The following is a 13,994-nucleotide window of genomic DNA, read 5'->3' as shown; positions in this document are numbered from 1 at the left end:
TATTTTTTTTAATCTCTGCAGACAGATTCTTTTTCACCATCCCACAGATTATAGCAGTGGCGGCTCCTCCGTGAAGGTGGAGGAGCGTCGCCCCACTGCATTGATGCAGCAAAAGAAAGGAAAAAATAAAATGAGAATAACGTAGCGTTATTATAATTTTATTTTGTCCTCCTGCTGTGTCAGCTGGCGTGAGGGGGTGGGGTGGAAGAGCAGGGCAGGAGGGGACAACCCTCATAAGTGTGCAATGACTGTTTGATCAAACCAGTAACGCGCACTTTCCCTGTTCTCCATGCAGGCTGCATTACATTGTGCAAGGAGAACATGCCCACCCCTCCAGCCCTGGCTGAGTGCCGTGTCACAGCGCTCAGACCAATCACAAAGCTGCATTGCAGCGTTGTGATTGGCTGTGGGGAGCGTGGGAGCCCTGGCGCTTCCTGGTTCCTGCTTCTCCAAAGAAGGAAGAAGACACAGGAGAGGTGGCGGCCAACAGCCAGCTGGCCGGCCTGGAGGTAAGAGATTTAAAAAAAAAATGTTTTACCTGATCCCAGCCCCTCCATCCCTCCCACTGCGGGTGCGAGGTTGCAGTTGGGACTGGATTCTAGTTCAGTTCTGCTGCTGCTGATTTCAAGAACATGCCTTTCACAAAAACCTAGGCATCCTCGTCATCAGGCGTCAGACTGCGCAGGGACTATTCCATTCAATGTATGTACAGTGGAACCCTACCCTCCGTCTTAATGGCTCCAGATCTCCTGATCTTAGGTTGTGGGGACACTAATATTGCTAACTAGCAGCCCGTCCCGACGTTGTCCGGGTATGAAATAGAATGTGTGTAATGTGTGTATTTGGCAAGGGCAATTTATTTTAAAATCTCGCGGTAGACAACATTTTTTGTTTCATTAGAATAGGGACGGAGAAGGCCCAGCTGCAGCCCTGGTTGATGTTAGCAGGCGCGTGTAATTGGTGTAGTGATCCGCCGCCTGAGCCCGGCTACAGCCCTGGTTGATGTTAGCAGGCGCGTGTAATGTCGTTGAATGAGAGAGTTATCAGCCGCGGGTAAATCCGTTTAATGAGAGAGTTGAGTGACAGTGAGTAGGAGAGGCTGCAGTAATTGTCCCCGCAGACACGCTCATTTGCATGTTCCCCCGCTTGAGGCCCAGATGCAGGCCTGTTTGATGTTAGCAGGCACGTGTTCCCCCGCTTGAGGCCCAGCTGCAGCCCTGGTTGATGTTATCAGGCGTGTGTAATTAGTGTACTGATCGGCAGCCTGAGCCCGGCTAGAGCCCTGGTTGATGGTAGCAGGTGCGTATAATTTAGTTGAATGAGAGAGTTCAGTAACAGCGCGCAGGAGAGGCTGCAGTAGCGTTACTTACCAGGCCTCCAGGTGAACGCGTTTGTCACGCCCCCAGCACACGGCCACAGCAGACGATCTTTTGATTAATGTATGACCCACATGGCATGAAGGGCGGAACGTAGCACACGCCCCCAGCGTTTCTCATGCCCCCAGCGTGCCCCTTGATGCGGCGCAATTGCGTTCACATGGCATGAAGGCCGGACACACGCCCCCAGCGTTTCTCACGCCCCCAGCGTGCCCCTTGATGCTGCGCAGCAACGTAATTGGCGCTTGTATGTACGACTCACATTTATTTTATTTATTTTTATTTATTTAAAAGCTTTTGTAGCGCGCTCCATTACCACGGGGTATCCTGGCGCGGTGAGTAGTTCAGCCTCAAGAGTGGAGCACATCTGTTATAGTGGGGCATTAAAAAGATGGGTCTTAAGATCTTTTTTGAAGACAGTGATGGTTGGAGAGGCTCTGAGGTGAAGGGGGAGGGCATTCCAAGCATAAGCTGCCTTAACTGAGATAGATTGGCCTCCCAATCGAGCATATCTATATTTAGGAACAATCAGTTGGCATTGGTTGGCCGATCGCAGGGCACGATTAGGAATGTAAAATGAAAATCGTCTCCGCAAATACATCGGTCCCTGACCATGTGCTGCTCTAAATGCCAACACCAGAATTTTGAACAAAATTCGGTGTGGTACCGGGAGCCAGTGCAGGCTACGTAAGTGGCTCCGCATGCTCGTCCTCCTAGGGAGCGAGAAAAGCAGGCGTACTGCGGCATTTTGTATCACCTGAAGGCGATGAATCATATACCCAGGCAAGCCGCAAAATAAGGCGTTAGCATAATCGAACCGAGACAAAATCAGGGCTCGAAGAACAGTTTCCTTAGCAGCCCTGGGGAGGAGAGGAAAAAATCTTCTCAGGGTCTGCAGGGTGCCAAAGCAGAAGCCAGTTAATTTTTTTACGTGATCCGAAAACTTCAGGTCCTGGCCGAACCAAACCCCCAAGTTCTTAGCTGGGCCTCCCATCGCACTAGGGCAGGGTAGGTATGAGGGCCAGATCTGGTCCTTGAAGTTAGCAGGGAAGGAGCCAAAAAACAGAACCTCCGACTTGTCTTCGTTGCACTTAAGCTGGACTTGTGCAAGCCACCGAAAGACTTCCGACAAACAGAGCTGGATTGCTGATGGATCCAACACATCCTTAGGCCAAGTGAAAAGCAGCTGTGTGTCGTCAGCGTATGCCATTATTTTGGCTCCCAGCTGTTCCGCCAGATAGAGTAGGGGGGTCATATAAACGTTAAACAATAAAGGGCTCAACGTAGACCCCTGCGGAACTCCAGTTGTCAGTCTCTTTGGGGCCGAAGAATGAGGGGGCAGCCAGACCTGCTGAGTTCTGTCTCTCAAAAATGATGAAAGCCAATCGAGGGCCAGCCCTGAGATGCCAACGGCTCCCAGTCTTGCAATAAGCAAGGCATGGGGCACCGTATCGAAGGCAGCAGAGAGGTCCAATAAAATCAGGACCGCTCTGCCGCCCCCGTCCAGGCACTCCCGAACTGCCTCTGAAACCTCGACCAGTGCCGTCTCGGTACTGTAAGCCGCCCTGAACCCTGACTGAGCAGGATGCAGGGCGTGAGAGGACTCGATGAAACTATCCAACTGCTTGAAGGCCACCTTCTCACACACCTTAGCTAAAGCTGGCAGCAGTGAGATAGGCCGGTAGCTCGATGGTATTGATGGATCTAGGCATGAAGGGCGGACACACGCCCCCAGTGTTTGTCACGCCCCCAGCAGACGCCCACAGCCCACGATGTGATGGCCGTACCACACGCCCCCAGCGTTAGTAACGCCCCCAGCCCACGCCCACAGCATAACGCAGACACGCCCACAAGGGACTACTTTGCTGGCACGGTTCTTTAACCTTTTAAATGTATAGAGGAGTTGGCCTAACGGCTAAGGCGCTCGACCTCGGACCTGGGGATCTGGGTTCGAGTCTTGGTAACGACGCCAAACATCCTGTGATTCTGGGCAAATCACTTAATCTCCCCGTGCCTAACAAAAATGAATGTGTGCCCTCATGTAACATAGCTGGTGCTATGTAAAGTGCTCTGATACCTGATTCAGTTCGGGTCAAGTTCGCGCTATATAAAACTCTGCAAAAAAAAAAAAAAATGGTGTCCGTCTGCATAGCCTATGTCCTTCTGCTGCAACTGCCCTTTCCAACGCTGTATTGGGTGTTGTGATTGGTGCTGTGGTTACTGAGATTACCCGCCTCAAAGGTTTGGGCTCTCACTTTATAATATTAGTATGGATATGGATTCACCATGGCTGCATTCCATCAGAAGACTATGGGCCTGATTATAAGTTTGGCAGTCCGTAGACCACGAAACTCACAGAAGTGCAGTGGTGGCAGTCCGGCCACCGCCACAACAGCGATCCGACCTCCCTATTACAACTTTGGCTGTCGGGCCACCATTATTATTATTATTATTATTATTATTATTATTATTATTATTATTATTGTGCCACAGCAAATGCCAGGGAACCACGTTCCCTGTCTGTGGTGCAGCGGTCAGGGGCTCACATTATTCTGGTGGTGCAGCTGCAGCACCTCCATGCATTTAAAAAGTTTCATTCCCTCCAGTGGTCTCATGGAGGTTCTTACTCCATGAAACTGCTAGCGGTCATGGACTTAGCAGTCCATGCCATGCTGGAACCCGCTAAGGCAGTCCCGCAGCGGTGCAGCATTAAGGCTCACATATGGAGTGGTTAACAATTTCACTCGTAATCTGTTGGGCGGACGGCGGTGACGTTTGGTGGTGCAGGAGGAGAGCTGTGGCATGCCGTCCCCTCCTGCACCTCCAAGTTTCGTAATTCGGCCCTAAATGTTGTTGCTTTCAATCAGTTCTAAGTTACAGGGCTTTAATCCCTTATTTGTTTTACTAAACTTCCCTACATAGTGTTGCTTGATGTGAATGCCATTGTCTAGATAATAACTGTAAAAAGTTAACTCACTTGTTATATCCATAAGTCAAATGTCCCAGCTTGTTACGAAGTTTTCTTCCATATCCAGAACCATCAGGAAAAAAGTCTTAATTTCAGATGTTTTAGTACCCCCTATTTATCATGTATTTGGCATACTCAGGCGGCGGGCCAGATAGTAAACCTTGGCCCACATGCAATGTGGAAAACGTAGCTGTTCGGTGATTTGTATAAATTGCCGGAAGTGTATATACCCAGGGCCATTATTTGTTGTCAAATAGTTTTGATGTGAAAGTAATACAGGTATGAATGGTTTGATATGATTGGCTGTCGGCATGTTTAAATAACAAGGTAGACCACAGGTGAATCAATGACTTTTTTTCCAGCGTTTGTTGCTGGGTTATGAAGTATGAATGTAAGTAGGGGGCCGGGGAGACTGAGGGTTTGGAAGGAGACTGAGTGCTTGTGGTTTTATGTTTTATAAATTGGATATAATTGTTGGATGGATGGGTTATGTTGAGGCTTTTGTTTCTACCATATTTTGTGTTTGAAATGAGGGCTATAACAGTGTGATTACAGGGGGACATTTAGGTAGGGAGTCTTGTAGTGTTTATAAGTTGTTTCTCATGGGATGTATGTGAGCATTATATGTATATATTGAAAATGTGTACATACATACATATATATATGTCGTCTGTGTATGTTTTAAATTCACAGCCCTTATGAAGTCCTATTGGACGAAACGCGTTGGCTTGACTGATTGACTTTTTGATACAGGAATCAATTAAATTGGAGCTGAACATAAATACACGACTCCTAATGAGCTGAATCTGATTGAAGGGATTCTATTTGCGATTTGTGGATGACATAATACTTTGACCTTTCATTGCTCAAAATGAGTTATACTTATTGTGAATATTTAGCCCTCCTTTTTAGGTCTCGCCTGAGCCATGCTCTGGCGAGACTTTTAGTAAGGGCTTCAGAAAATGCTACCACTGTGGCCCAGAGTTTGAGTGTATGTGCGCGGCCTCGCGTGAGCAGAGGCGCCATATGGCTTTCCTCTCTCGTCATGGGTGATCAGCTTTCAAGATACCAGAGCTTTCTTTCACATTCCTGTTCACATTCCTGAAGCCGATAGCATCCTTGTTCTGTTTCATATGAAGGTGAAACCGTCCACATGATGGCGCTGTTGGGCTGCAAAAATGTACAGGATCTGCGAATAACTTGTAATGTGCCTTTAATGTTTCACGTTTGAGTGCCGTCTGATCAAAGTTGTGTTTTCGAAATTATAGTGGATTAACCTCAGAGGTGCGCATTACTGACGCCCCAGATCGACTGAAAGGTATTGCATTCAAAGTAATATAGAACATCATGCCTATACATTGATACGTTAAGCCTATTTAAAGTGTTGAAATCTAGCTAAAATACGTTACTTTGGGTTCTGTTTTTTAATTGAGGGACAATTATGGCCCAATGTGATCTATGATGCAGTATCACGCTATGGTTTAGATTGGCGACGTATTTGGTGAGTAGACTAGCTGTAATCCTAATTATCACACATGAAACGCAACATTTGATTTTGCTGCAGCAGTAGGAGTTACATAGGACTGTTAAGATATTCTAGAAGTCAAGAGACTGATCCCCAGTGTTCCTGTTTGTCACCTAAATTATTCACCTCTTTCAAAAAACCTCCTAAACAAGAACCCCCTAGTAATCAAGCTCAGTCACACAATATGTATTTTTAGATCTGGCTTTAACCTGAACGCTTAATTTTAGTGAAATTATTACACAGCAGTGCTTGCTACTGCTTCCATAGGAAGAGTTATTTTTTCTTCACTAATAACTGTGGCGTCATTTGATAAATCTGCTCGAAACTAACCCCAAAAAAGTTCATCCACCACTGCTCCATCATGTAAAGTTTTTTGTGCCAACCCCTCAACCGTGGCCAGGAAAACAAGAATTGGCATAGCCAATAGGTCTCGCCTTTGGGACTTTATAAGTGTTTAGTTATACAGCACAATATCCTTGGTGCAACAAAATCAACTGTTGCATGGCTAAACACTTATAAGGTCCCAAAAGCGAGACCTATTGGCTATGCCAATGCTTGTTTCAATTGGTGCACACATGTTTAAATGGAGTATTAGACCTAAGCAGTGGGGTAACTAAAAGTTGAGAGTAACTCAACACAAAAATAAAATAACACTAGTGCAATGCTAGACGGCCTACACTGCTTTTCTTACATTTCTCAGATATTTACCAAGTACAAGAGAGGGAAAACTCCACGGATCGGAAAGACAGTGGAAGAGAAAGACAGGAAAACCGTCAAAGGGAGAAAGCAGGAACCTCCATGACTGAGAAGAAAGGGGCAGGGAGTGCCTGTGAGTTAATTAAAGGCTGTCAGCCTTGGTATTTGTGGCGCTGGTGTTTAATCACACCAACACTCTCTCTTTCACAAATTAGGCACTGGATAATCCATGTCAGGGATGTAGATCCTGTTTACATTTCACAAGTTTTATTTAATCTTGCATTCCCTAAGAGTGTTTGCTTTTTTCTGGATGTTTCATTTCTGTAGTTTGTTTTTCATGAAGCATATTTATTACTCAAGTATAGTGCATACTTTGAACTGAGACGACTCTCAAGGTGTCTGTATGAGCGAGTTTGTTAATCGGTATTTATAATGGGCCAAACACTTCAGATCGCTGGAGCTGAGGCTGAAGGTAGTATGAATTTCTCACAGTGCTTCTCAGTGGCTCATTAAGGTGAGTCAAAAATACATGCTCATCCAATCCTTGGCCTCTCTCTAGATCACACAGAGCAGTTGTTATGTCTTACATTTGCCAGTATGTTTCTATGCCAAAGTACGTGAAGGAGGTACACAGTCGTTGAAATATTGACCAGACGAAAGAAAAAGTAAATGCGGTGCTTACAGGTTATTGGTTGCTTTGTGTGAGGTCATACAGAGCAATGGTCATATGTACCATTTGCCGGTATGATTCTGTGCAAAAGTACGTGAAGGAGGTACACAGTTGTTGAAATATTGACCGGGCGAGAGAAAAAGTGAATGCAGTGCCCACAGGTTATTGGTTGCGTTGTGTGTGTAGGTGAATGGTAAAGTGAAGGAGATGCAAAGAAGTACATGCAAGAGAGAGTCAAAAGTGTTGAAGAGGAAAATGAGGTGCAGGATATGCAAATGGAGGATTTCATAAGGATGTGGGGAAGAAAAGGCCAAAGTGTCTAATAGACAGGTTGCTGAGGAAATTAGCATGAAAGGGAGTGATTGAGACATTCTGAAAACTACTACCAATCCCACTGACCTTAATCATGTTTAATTCACTGTCTCACATATTCAGAATTGAAACAATTTAAATTCGAAGTATTTGCAACAAAATCATTGTTGTTACTCATTTACCCGCTACTGCTACCAAACATTAACAGGGCCAGTAGGGTTGGCTGTTTTTTTTAGATGCATGCCCATTACTGTATGATATGACTGGATACAAAAATAGAAATCTCACAGAAAGACACCAAAATAATGGTTAGGCGGTATGCTGTGGGAAGTACAGGATTTTTATTTTAAATGTTCAAAGCCACACTCTGAATTATATAGGCCGGTCTTCTTGGAAAGGATTCCTAGTTACTCTTCTTAGGCCTTGCTCCTTTTGCTGAGCCCCCAGTTGTGTCATCTTACTTAAAACCCAGCCTGAAAGCGTGTGAGAGCTTCCAGAACAGCAAGGTAAGTGGGGCGTGTTACTCACCACAGCGACTGAGAGGGTTCCACATTAGGAGGCCATTTACCACATACTGGACCCCCTTTCGCTACCCGTGTACAACTGTTTATTATAACCCTCCGTGTTGCATTTGTCTTGTAATCTGCGATGATTCCTGTTTTTACTCCTACCTGATGTTGATCTTGCATTATTGTCCTTCCTTTCCTTCCTAATGTAAAGCGCTCTGATATCCTTCGGGATCTTGTTCACGCTATATGAAACTTTATAAATACATAAATAAAATTATCCTCACACCCATTTACGAATCTTCAGACTTAGGAAGGGACCTAGCTGACGTGCCCATGATTTTTGACTGCAGAGTTTTAATCATAGCTCTTTTTGGGAAATTACATATATAACCATTGCGTTTTTCCGAGTTTTTGAATTTTTGCAAGGTAAAATGTATGTGTTTTGTTTTCAAAATATGCACAAAGGTGTTTAAGGCCTTCATTACAAGTGGCCTGTTAAGGCACTGGTAATTGGAGTTTCCGGGCCCATTGGAATTACGAGTTCAGCGGAAACATTACCTTGAAAGATTTCTCTAGTTCTTTAAACATGGCCTAGTACGAATTTTGGAGTTATTAAAATATTCTGCTTTAATATCCAGTTTTATGTTTTACTACACTGGTAATTAAGCCTCGCAACAGTTCCCCTGCAGGAGCTCGAGGCTTGCCTAAGACATTATCACCTCCTGTCAGTCTAGCTCAGCAGTGCCTCCTGCTGCTGAACATCACTTGGAGGTGGGGGCGGTAAAATAATGGTGCCACTTATAGAGCCCCTTTCAAGCTCGTCACCTGTTCTCCCTGGTGTCGTCCGATGCTACAGATGTCCGTATAATGCCACAGCTTGTAGAAGCCCTTTTATCTTTTGTCACTTCTGTTCTTTGTCCTCTTTTCTTTTTTGATTTTCCCTCTGTATTCTGTCTACCACATAACCAGGTTACTTTGATAATTCATCTTTTTTCCTTTCTTTGTTCTTCACAATGTTCTTTTTGTGTTTCTTATTTCCCCTCTACCTTTCCCTTTTTTTTGGTATCGCCTAACAGAGAGCGCAAGCTGTCTGTTTGCGAAAACACGTACTGTTCTCTTACATTGGACTTAGAGCCCACCGATTGTATACCATTGGTTGGCTTTATTGTCACTCTCATTTGCTTGCTTTTTATGTGTTAACTTCTGTTGGCTTTACTTCCTCTTGTTGTGTTTGTCCGAGCCCTAGAGAATGGCCACATAATTTGTGTCTTTCCACTGCTCACTTTTCAGGCACTGCTTCTTTCTTTTTGGTTTACGCACTCTTCCCCCTTCTGCTGCACTCCATATTGCTCTCTTTCACCCGTGCACATCTCTCCTATCCCCTTGTGTACTTCTCTCCCCAAGCTCCACATTGCTGTCTGTCGCCTTGGGGATGTGCTTTCCCCCCCTCCTTGTTGCTTCACCACACCCGCAGCCACATTGTTGCTTACATATACATGTGCCATGTTGCTTCTACCATGTTTCTTTTGTGTTGCTTTCTCCCGCCCATGCACACTGTGTTGCTTCTCCCAAAACAACCTTTCTTATTACTTTTTTTTAACAGCATCCACATCATTTTGTAGGCACATGTATGAGTGGGGCACGCATCTACAAAATGACTTGGCCGGCAGTTTTATAGGGTTTTTCATCTCTTTAGCCATGCTGCACAGCATTGGAGATGTTGTACAGCATCACTAAAAACCATAGGCAAAGCCAATAGTCCCATTCGCCAATGCTTGTTTTAGTTGCTTGGTATGTTCTGTTTCTGTCAACACCGTTTTTTTCCCTCTTACATTTTCTTGATGACACTTAGGCCCTGATTACTATGTCGGTCGGAGTTGCCTCTGACCAACATCGCTGCGGATTGGGAACCGACCAACCTCATGTCCGCGGTTCCGGCCCCGCAATTGGGATACAACCTCACATGGTGCGGTTGAAAACTTCCATTTTGTAATGGGAACTTGTGCAGTGGGCCGAAATTGCCCGCAGCACAAGCTCCTATTGAAAAATTTTAGTTTTTAAACATCCCTGCACCGTGTGGCAGGCACCTCATGTTGCAGAGATGTTAATGGGTCACAAGTGGAGGGCCAGGGTGAAAGGGGGCTCCCAAAGTCGCTTTCTGACAGCCTTTCAATGTCAGAAAGGCCAATGTGGAAAGGCTGTCATAAACCGACATCCTAATCCCGACGGCGGAAACACCGGCCTGAAAGGAATTATGCGGAGTTTCCGACTGACCGACAGGCTCCATGAGCCAAAGCCATGGTGTGACCACCCATCAGATTAGAAGTTAAATCCTGGTCTGGCCGGCAGTCCTGCAGTGGTCTGATGGCAGTAGTCTGCTAGGCTCATAGAAGAGCCTATTATGCAGACCGCCGCAGTCAGAGCTCTGACTGCACCTTCTTGCACGGTGTGGCATATATGCCACACGTGCAGGAAGGGGGTGCAAATCCAGGGGTGGCAACATATATGCCCCCAGCATGCTGCCTCAGACCGAAATCCTTTTTTTTGAAGGGTTGTAGGAGCACTCCGTGTTTATCTGCTTATGCACTCTTATTCACTGGTGCCGCGATTGTTAAGGATTGTCAGTCCTGATACCTCAACGAGTTATGGTGAAATGGAGTTTCCACCCAATCGCGCACTGTTCACTTAGCGCCCTAGCGCTTTCTATAATTTATTCCTTTAATCCTGCTTGAACCACACTTGTTTTTGTTTGTTTAAATTTTCTTTTTATTTCTTTTGTGTGCTTTTTTTGCTGACTAATTATCATATCATTATTCAACATTCACATGTCTGTTTAGTTGCAAACTAAAATTCACAGTACATTTTCACATCATATTGATACACGTTTTTTTGGCACATATATTACAATATTAGATCAACATTTTTCAAATGAGCCCAATGCATTTCGGCACTCATGTGTGCCTTCCTCAGGGGCAGTCTCTCTGAGAAAAAAGTGAGAAAACATAGTGTAAGTGTTTTTGTTTAACGGGGGGTTCTCTAAATATGTGGCCTTGAAATTTGCCTACCTGGTCGTTGTAGTTTTATGCCTTATGTGATTCTGTTCTTTGTGCTTGCCACTACTTTTCTGTATAAAAACAAATGCGGACCCATATGTAACTAATTCTGATACACATGCGATTGTTTTTAATGCTCCAATATGTACCCTACATACCTCCAGTTATACTGTCAAATGTTGCTCTGAAAAATAAAAAAATAAACGACAATGATCTTAGCTCCTGTGTGCTATACACTGCTGCCATATTCCAACCTCTTGAATCAATAACCTACCTCAATTGGAAATGCCTTTCGTCTCTGAAATACATAAACCACAACTCTTCCTTAGTCACCACAAGTCAATCACTAAAAGAAGGAAAAACGGGTCGCAGTAGCTCTCCGTATTTTTACCTTGTCTTGCTCTGTGCCTTTCTTATCTGCAAAACCGAAAGTCAACAATGTCATTGACCCGCGCCAGCCGTCTAAAATCATATGCGCTGCTCATTCAATACGCTGCCTACGTACCTGTATCTATTCCTTATCTCGTATATCAATGGTTCCGGCTGATCGCTGCGTTGTGTGTTCCTCCCGGTCTATTTTTATCAACTGCTCCGCTACTTCCCCAAACAACTTTGCGTGTTAGCAATGAACGACGGACTTGCACAATAGTCCTCGTTTTCCTTAGTTACCAGGGCGCCATCTTAACACTGTACTCAAAGGCCTCGCTTCTCTACCTAGCCAATGTCGTAACCATGTTTTGGTACTGTGGATCTTAACTTAATTTGAACCCTGCTAGATGTTTTATTGTTCCCCTCTGAATAAATGAATTTTATGTTTGTCGGACTCCTAATTAATGTGGTGTTTCTGAAATCTACGATGTATCACTAAAAACTGGATACCATTTGTGTTTACAATGGACTGTTGCACAGTCCTTTATCCAACTGGGTGAATGTTATCAAATATTCGCTTGAACAGTTTAAATACAGTAATCTTTGCTTGATAATTACTGTCCGGTGCTCAAACATTAAGGTTGACATGATGTCATCTCTTGTGTGTATTAGAAACCTCTCCACATATTGGTTATTCGAGATGTCATATCAATGAAATCATTGCCAATTTATCAAGGTGCACACATGTTGTGCTACATCATTAAAGTCATTGCTCATATTTTCTGGGTACACAAGTGTTACACTGCATGATTCTCTTATATGTTGTTACATGGCTGTTTACTTGGTCCTATTTATGTAAAGCAATGCCACCTTCTGTGATTTATTATTCCTGATTATCTTTATAAAAAACACGCTAAGTCATACTTGTCATTGAGACCAGTTGGCATCATGGTCTGTAAATATTTGATCCAGAATATTTCACGTTGCAGTAATTTCTGGTGATTGTTTACTCCTTGTTTCAATGGTACATGTTCCAAAATTTGAAATCTCAATTGTGAGATACTGTGTTTCTCTTGAATCCAATGTAATACCAATGGCGATGTTAGAGAGTTGTTTCTGATGCGACTCTTATGTTCTGATATTCGCACTTTTATCTTGCGCTCGGTCTTGCCGATGTACATTCTTCCACATGGACACTTAATACCGTACACCACGTTTTGTGTGTTGCAGTCACTTGTGTGTCTTAAACGTATCTGCTTGCCAGTCGTTGGATGTGTGCAAATATCACCAATAATTGCGTTGTTACAATTGATGCAATTGTGACACCGTATCATTCCTTTCTCTGCTTGACCTTTCTCTGGTTGATGTTTTAATTTCAGTTTTTCCTTCAAATTTAGCCCTCTAGTGTAGGCGTGTAATGGCAATTCTTTAAATAATCCATGAAAATCTGGTTCGTGAGTTAATAACTCCCACCTTTTGTTGATGATGCTCCTAATTTTGTATGATTGAGTGGTGTATTTTGTCACAAATACCAATCTGTCTTGTTGTGATTTGGGTCGTGGTTGTAGTAGTTTCGTTCTGTCCATTGCTGTTACCTTCTCAATATGCTCTTGCAATATGTTGTTAGGGTATCCTCTCTCTTCATATTTTTTCATTTGTCTGTTCAAGGTCTCCACACATGTTTGAGAATTGGAACATATGCGTTTTATGCGGATAAATTGGGATAATGGTAAGTTATTGATTAGGAGTTTAATCAATAACTTACCATTATCCCAATTTATCCGCATAAAACGCATATGTTCCAATTCTCAAACATGTGTGGAGACCTTGAACAGACAAATGAAAAAATATGAAGAGAGAGGATACCCTAACAACATATTGCAAGAGCATATTGAGAAGGTAACAGCAATGGACAGAACGAAACTACTACAACCACGACCCAAATCACAACAAGACAGATTGGTATTTGTGACAAAATACACCACTCAATCATACAAAATTAGGAGCATCATCAACAAAAGGTGGGAGTTATTAACTCACGAACCAGATTTTCATGGATTATTTAAAGAATTGCCATTACACGCCTACACTAGAGGGCTAAATTTGAAGGAAAAACTGAAATTAAAACATCAACCAGAGAAAGGTCAAGCAGAGAAAGGAATGATACGGTGTCACAATTGCATCAATTGTAACAACGCAATTATTGGTGATATTTGCACACATCCAACGACTGGCAAGCAGATACGTTTAAGACACACAAGTGACTGCAACACACAAAACGTGGTGTACGGTATTAAGTGTCCATGTGGAAGAATGTACATCGGCAAGACCGAGCGCAAGATAAAAGTGCGAATATCAGAACATAAGAGTCGCATCAGAAACAACTCTCTAACATCGCCATTGGTATTACATTGGATTCAAGAGAAACACAGTATCTCACAATTGAGATTTCAAATTTTGGAACATGTACCATTGAAACAAGGAGTAAACAATCACCAGAAATTACTGCAACGTGA

At 43.8% G+C, this 13,994-nt stretch overlaps 1 protein-coding gene and 1 long non-coding RNA gene across 2 annotated transcripts in view; one reads left to right on the top strand and one right to left on the bottom strand.

Moving 5' to 3' along the window:
- The window catches only part of LOC144783220 (ADP-ribose glycohydrolase MACROD1-like), a 1,309,783-nt gene that overhangs the window by 1,078,884 nt on the left and 216,905 nt on the right, over window positions 1-13,994 (top strand). The gene's annotated exons all lie outside the window — the stretch shown is intronic.
- On the bottom strand, window positions 10,717-11,526 carry LOC144782852 (uncharacterized). The gene is made up of 5 exons (XR_013601290.1): window positions 11,501-11,526; window positions 11,384-11,407; window positions 11,268-11,293; window positions 11,122-11,180; window positions 10,717-11,037 (listed from the first exon to the last, which is right to left on the bottom strand). It is a non-coding gene; the product is annotated as an uncharacterized LOC144782852 (long non-coding RNA).

Source organism: Lissotriton helveticus, chromosome 9 (assembly GCF_964261635.1).
Source record: "Lissotriton helveticus chromosome 9, aLisHel1.1, whole genome shotgun sequence".
Taxonomy (NCBI): Eukaryota; Metazoa; Chordata; class Amphibia; order Caudata; family Salamandridae; genus Lissotriton; species Lissotriton helveticus.
The sequence above is the reverse complement of the archived record's forward strand: the minus strand, read 5'-3'. Positions and strand labels throughout refer to the sequence as shown.